We start from the raw sequence: 7,197 nt of genomic DNA, 5'->3' as shown, positions 1-7,197 counted from the left end.
TGTTGTGATCAGTAAGTTGGTGTCAGTCCATGAAGTAGTGCACTGGAAGTAGGGCGAATTTGCATTTCAAAATAAGAGTGACATCAGAAGTGCTGTGTTTATCTTAATTGTTGCTGGATTTTCAGCGTTTTGAAATAAGTGCACCTTAATATCCAATGTTGTGTCCACTTGAAAATTGTATTGAAGGAAAGTAAAGAAAGAAAAGTCACACATTTGTCCGAGGGTATTTATTGTGATCACTTCTAAATCGCCCTGAAGTTGTGTTTGGCATCACATTCACATGACGCCACTGTAGACAGCCCACTTCTCCAGAAGCAGTGAGAATCTACTTTTACGACCAGTTTCCGCAAGTGAGAAAGACGCATAACTAAATTTGCCATTACCATCTGAAGAACATAAATTGAATTCCGGGCTTTCTTTCTCAACCAGACACAGAACAACATGTTCATGGTTTTATTTTCAGTCGGCTAGATTACTGCAATGGTGTCTTTATAGGTTTTAATATAAAAAAAAGAAATAAATGAAAAAAATCAATCAGGCAACTGCAGCTGATCTAAAATACTGCCGCCAGAGTTGTTACAAACCGGAAAGTGGACCGCATCACACCTGTCTGCAAATTGCTACACTGGCTTCCACGGAGTCAAAGATTTTAAAATCTAGTTGCTGGTCTAGAAATCTCTAAATGGTCTTGGACCAAAATGCATGCAATATGGATTAGTTTCCCAAGCAGCATCCGGACCCCTCAGGTCATCTGGGACAGGTCTCTTGTGTGTTGCCAGATCCAGAACCAAACAAAGTCAAGCAGCTTTTAGTTACTAAGCTCCTCACCTATAGAGCAAACCCTCCAAAGACATGAAGTCTGCCCAAACCAGCAGGGTTGAAAATATATTTGTTTCCTGCAGCATTCTCATGAATATATCCTTTATTCTGGTCTTTTAATTTGCACGCAATCGGTTAATTTGTCTCGGCTGCTACTTGGTCTTAATCATTTTGATCAAATAACTTTCATTGTGATTTTTGTGACTTAATATTTTGTTTCTCTTCCTGTAATGATTTTAATGCTTTATGCAAAGCACTTGTACATGAAATGTGTTATACAATTATACTTGCCTTGCCTCTGCTAAGTGGCGAATAACTCTGGGGAAACCATTCTGATCATTTAAAACTTTGCAGTCCGAGATGGCAATAAAGGTGTATTTTCGATGAGGAGTCTGATCGATTAAAACATTTTGGCTTCTTTCTCTTCTGCGAGTGTCTTCTGGACTAAACATCATCAGAAGCACTGACCTACATTCACAACTTAAATTAAATTTTGTTTATTTTCAACGGTCTATTATTGTCACTTTACAGTAATTCTCCAGGCTGCCCGGCTTCTTCTTATACTTGTATATTGGATTATTATTTTTTTTTTTGGTCCAGTGAGATTTCCAGAGTCAGGAGTGCCGGCCCATGACTCGTACACATTATAAGCAATGTCTCTTTTTTTTTTTTTTAAACCAATAGATTTCAGATTCACAACTTTTGTCACCGTTATGAAGGTGAGCAGGTAATTTCTCAATGTGACGTACATATCGGTTGGACAAGAGGTGGCCATCATGTCGCTCCGTCCCTCCTGCTCACAAAACGGATGCCCCTTCAACATGGGCCACCATTGGCGCTGGCCGACATGTCACAAACGATTTTCATCATGGAGCTTGATGCCATATTGTGATGATTTGATGATGCAGCATGATCATTCCCACCCACAAGCCCAGTTTATACTGGTTTGTATATTTGGGGAAGCATTGATTGAGATAACGTATGAAAGGAAGGTGCTTGGATACATGCGTATGCAAAGATTCGTACATTGGAATTTTTTGTTGCGTGTGCCATTTTCTGAATTTGGCCATTTGCCGTGTTTAAGCAAGAAAGCCGAGCAAGTTTTTGTACAAAGTACACGAGGCCGCAGTTCTGAAATGCACCACTCGACACTGCAAAAGCATGTGACTGAATTAAACCATGTGTTTCTGGAAAGCATCGTTATTATATTGCTCTCACTTTCAGCTCACTTATCAGCGAGACTTGCTTTCCACTGGTTTGAAAAAGAAGCAGTTCAGAGCTGCCAACCCTGTTTGAACGGGACAGAATTGGGACATGGGCATCTCACTGCGAGGCCATCAGCAGGCATATGGTTCAAACAATACTTGAGCTAATTTCACATATGTGTTTGTTCAGAGCACTCTCTCCGCTGTCCTTATTAAGTCGTCGAGTCTGACTGTGTTTCCTCTTTCGGACTGGTGTCCCGACATGGCCTGGGCTCCATGACCACAGGCCCTGTTGTAAATTGGAAATGAATGACATGGCAGCGCTCCCAGCTCTGAGAAAACTAGGGGATGGCAAAGGAGGCAACCAATTAATATTTCAACAATAAATCCTCCGTGGCCTGGGATTGACTGCCTCAACTGCTGGTGTTGTGTGCCTTTTCATGCTATAGCACCATTAACAGTGAACGTGTCAGTTCTCAGACTGCCATGAGGGAACAAAGACGGTTTCCAAAAATGTTCATGTCAGGATCCAATTTAGAATTGTGTACAGACATGCGTTAAGGTTGCACTATAAACGTTTTTTTGTTTTTGCTCTCTAGTCGCACGATTCTGAGCTGTGTATTTTTTTTAATACCCCATTATGCTAGCCTGATTACCGATTATTTACTTGTCCACACCCGTGTCTCCAAGCAACACACACAAACTCATTAAAATATGATGTCAATTTACTACAGAAAAACAGTGGCCATCAATTATCTCCTAAATTTGCTCAATTCTATGTGTATCGACTATTAAATGATAAAAGGTAACGGCGCTGACGGTGCCCCGTGGAGTAATGACTGAGTTATCCTGATTTCATTCAATCACTCAGTCCAGGCCAACTAAACGGTTTGTAAAGCTTAATACATATTCTTGTTTTATTTGTTTTATTTCATTGTTGTCTCCTTACGCCAATTTTCTTTCTGGACGTGGCATGTTCCAATTTGTTCAGTGAATAAACTCACAAAGATACAGTATTTACTTAGACTTCATGTAAACAGAAATTCGCAGGCATTTGGGCCACAGTGTAAATTCAGCCACTCCAAGTAAGAAATCGACCAAAATCTAATTATTTGTAAATATGTGTAAAATTTCTATTAAAACCAATGACAGATCGTTTAAAAGAAAGACCTCATCAAAGATCAACATAAGAAAAAAAATCTCACTTTGATTTAGGATTAATTTGTAATGAATTAACATAAGTGCAAAAACAGGCAACTACCTGAGTTTTCGTCTTTGTTCAAAATAAATTTAAGTAGCAAATAATTAGGTTCAAGGTTCAGGTTCACTGTAAAGCATGACATTATGAAATTTGAAGAGCTGCATCCCTAATGATGATGATGATAATTGTATTGTTATTATCGCTATTTTAGAATTCCGTGTAGTACAATTGCTGCTTTTAATTAGTTATTTATTTATTTTTTTATTGTTAGAGGTGCTCACCCCAACTGTAGTAGCTATCATGTGGTTGAGCTTCTTTCATCATTTTCCCCAGGGTTTAGTTTCAGTATAGGGAAGGTACGTGTAATATAGAGTAGCTTGTAGCTTAGCTCGCTACAATTTCCAAGTCGCTTGCCAACACTAAAAATGTGCCACATCGTCATCGTTCTGTTTGGTGATCATTGGATGATAAATGAGAAAAAAAAACAAATCAGCATGACATACAAAATGTATTGGCAATGGCACTACATTTGACTGCACATTGTATTTTTTTTAATAAACTGTCAGGAGCAAAAGTAGCCTGTGGAACAACAGCCCCGTAACACTTTGCTGTGAGACGGCATTCCGATCCTCAGACAATGTGGTAACGTTGCTCACTCAACCATGGCAGCACACCCAAGTAGATCTATTCTTTCTACTCCCAATTTGTGGCGGTAGTGTCAGATAAAACACCACTCGGTTGGGGCGAGTGTTGTCATCTTTGAGGTTTGAATTCAACTTATAGAGCGGTGATACGGGAATGGAATGATGGAATCTCATCTCATCGCTTCTGCTTTAAGATCGCCTTTATTGATGACATCAACACCACCCATCCATCAAAAGAAGCGGCAATTAGTCGTCCCTTTCCAGTGGTAAAGATCGAGCACATAGTTCACAATGGAAATCACGTCTTCAATTAATCTTCACATGCATGTTGTTGGCCTGTAGGAGGATGAAAACTTCACACCGCTGAGATTCAAGCCCAAAACCTCTCGACTGTGACGCAGAAGTGCCAGCAGTCACACTCCAGCAAATTACAACCGTTTGAAATTGCTCCGACCAGAATATTGTCTGTGCAGCTGACATTGCTCTCGGCGTCGTCTTAAACGTACGTTTAATAGAATTATTCCTGTATCTTGTGGAAAAACCCAAGCTTTCTGCAGGGCTATGGAATCGGAGATGTGCATGGAGGAGCACTGAGGAAGCACTTAAAGGCACTGACACTTTCTTCATGTGAACGGACGCAGTAGGACTTGTGAACGTTGATTTTCTTTAAACTTCTGGAGAATTTTTTTTTTTTTTTTTTGTTTAGTTTTTTTTAATCCATGTGCTCTGGAGTCGCAGGGTTTCAGTTTCCATGCTCTCCTCCTCTCACTCTATCTATGTAGGGCAGCCCGTGGATCAGCTGACATCCCCATCCTCCCACATGCCCACACAATCTTGTTAAAGCATGCAGTTAATCTGAAGAGGAAAAGGGCTCGCTTTCCTAGCGAGTCGTTCTTTCATCATGCTAATGTGTTTCCTTCATCACATGTTCACAAAAGATTTTGTATTTGTCCAAAATCCAGGTGCTGGGTTGACTTTTGCCTTCATCGTGACTCCCTGTGATGGCTCTTCTCCCGACTGGGAGTGTCACTCAGATCAGGATTTTGCGCAGCAGGTGCGAATTTAGACCTCAAAATGTGCTGGTACGGGTTGCCATTCAAAACTCGGCAGACAAAAAAGTTTGCAAGTGTGGTATTGGTGGCAGAGCAACAAGATGGTCCCCGGTTCGATTTCAGTTTGTGAGGCACAAAAATTTGGGGCCTTTTGGCTAAGAGTTTGCGTGATATTGCCATTTCATTTTGGGATTTTCTGGGTGATCTTTTTTACTAACAAACCAAAACATCCATTAGTTTTCTGTACTGCTTATCCTGGATATTACCGATGCAGCTGAAGACTGAAGACTGCCTTATAATCATAATGCACGAACAAAAAAGTTTAGATTAGGTAGGGTGGAATGTTGTTCCGGACAGGTGTGGATATTGTTATTGATATTGTTGGTCTGCAATAAGTGGTAAAATTCATAACATGTATGTATGTATGTAAAATTCTGCTCGACAGCTGCCATTTCAACGCTGCAGGCAGTGTGTGCTGTGAATTCTCCTGTGACACATGATGGTATCAGTGTCACCATATAATAATAATAATGATGATTCTAATAATTGTAATATTACTCTCTCGGGCGGCACGGTGAAAAACTGCTTAGCACGATGGCTTCGCAGTGTAGAGGTGACAGGTTTGATTCAGCTCCAGCCTTCCTGTGTGGAATTTGCATGTTGTCCCCGTGCGTGCTTGGGTTTCCTCAGGGTAGTCCGGTTTCCTACCAAAAACATGCATGGTAGGTATTGGACACTGAATTGTCCCTAGGTGTGCCCGGAGGAGAAGCAGCTCGGATAATGGATGGATGAAAATTACTTTCTCAACTTTACAGATGCCATGTCTGCTCTGCGGGTTTGTCCAAGGTTCAGCAAGATAGTGTAATAATGTAATAATATGGGGTTATATGTAATAATATGATAATAACAATGTACTGGTGTAAAACTTTATTTTAAATTTAAATTCATCCTTCCATCCATTATCCAAGCCGCTTCGACGCCCAAGTGTGCAGGAGCCTATCCCAGCTGTTTTTGGGCAGTGAGTACACCCTGAACTGGTTGCCAGCCAATCGCAGTGCACACACATGGACGAACAACCATCCACACTCACAATCACTCCTAGGGACAATTTGGAGTTGTTCAATTAACCTACTGCGCATGTTTTTGTAATGTGGGAGGAAACCGGAGTACCCGGAGAAAACCCACGCAGGTGTGGGGGGGAACATGCAAACTCCACACTGGTTGTCTGTGTGACTTGAGTGTGATTTTTCATCTAAGAATGCATATAGAGGCATCTGTGACATACTCGTTAAAAGCACACTTGGGCCTGGGCATTGTTTTTGTGAAATAGATTAACTATGGATGTTCTGTACTGTCTCATATCCTTATCTTAAAAGTTGTTGAATTTGCTGCCACTACATTTGGAAGAGCAATTGCACTCTTCATGGAAAAGCCCTCTAGCATATTTAGAAAACATTACTCACATGGTATTTAATTTTGAGGAGGTAAATGTGTGCTATTGTCTGCTTCTTTATTTCATCCACAACTTACTGAAAGCTGCTTCCTTCGTCATTTTGCGCGCTGGGGTGAAGTGCAGCAATTTGATAGCGGGGATGCGCAGCAGCAGCAGAAAGGCCATGACAACGGAATTGCCATTCACGACTGGCGCGTCTTCGTGTGGTACCCACCTCGCAGTGTGTGAGAGAGACTGAGGAGAGTGGCGTCCATAAGCGTAGGAGGGATGCACCCAGGCCCTCATTTGAAAGGAGAGGTATTGTCTGGTGAGAGGAGGCGGGAGGTTGCGCTGAAATCGTTTATCCCTGTGCTAGAGTGGCTCAAAACCTTGAGACCTCAAACACTTATCTGTCCTTGTAGGCTCTTAGAGATCACATCCTGCTCTTTTACGAGCTGCAGAGGAATTTTTCTAAAGCGCATTCCATTCCTCCAAAAAAGCAAAAGAGGAAGCAAATCACAGCAAACTTGAATAACTCCCCCACATCACAAGTGGGCCTTTTCAGACAGCATAAAAATGCGTCGAGCACTCAAATGAGCTCAGGAAGGAAGACGATCTTTGGAAATGAATTTTAATTCTCCTACCACTTGTTACTGTCTTAAATGTCTCCAAGCTGTTGATTACAACAATGCATTGCCTAAAGGTGTTTAAATCTTTCAGCTGCAGTTGTCACATCACCAGGATCTTCTTCTGTTCTGGAGCATCATGCGAGAGGCAATGCAGGTTTAAACACTTTTGCTTTCTTCATTCTAACTTCGCGCTCTTGTCATACTTGGTTGTCTTG

This window comes from Idiotropiscis lumnitzeri, chromosome 3 (assembly GCF_059441095.1).
Source record: "Idiotropiscis lumnitzeri isolate Australia: NSW breed Sydney's pygmy pipehorse chromosome 3, RoL_Ilum_1.0, whole genome shotgun sequence".
Lineage (NCBI taxonomy): Eukaryota > Metazoa > Chordata > Actinopteri > Syngnathiformes > Syngnathidae > Idiotropiscis > Idiotropiscis lumnitzeri.
This window is presented reverse-complemented; position numbering follows the sequence as displayed.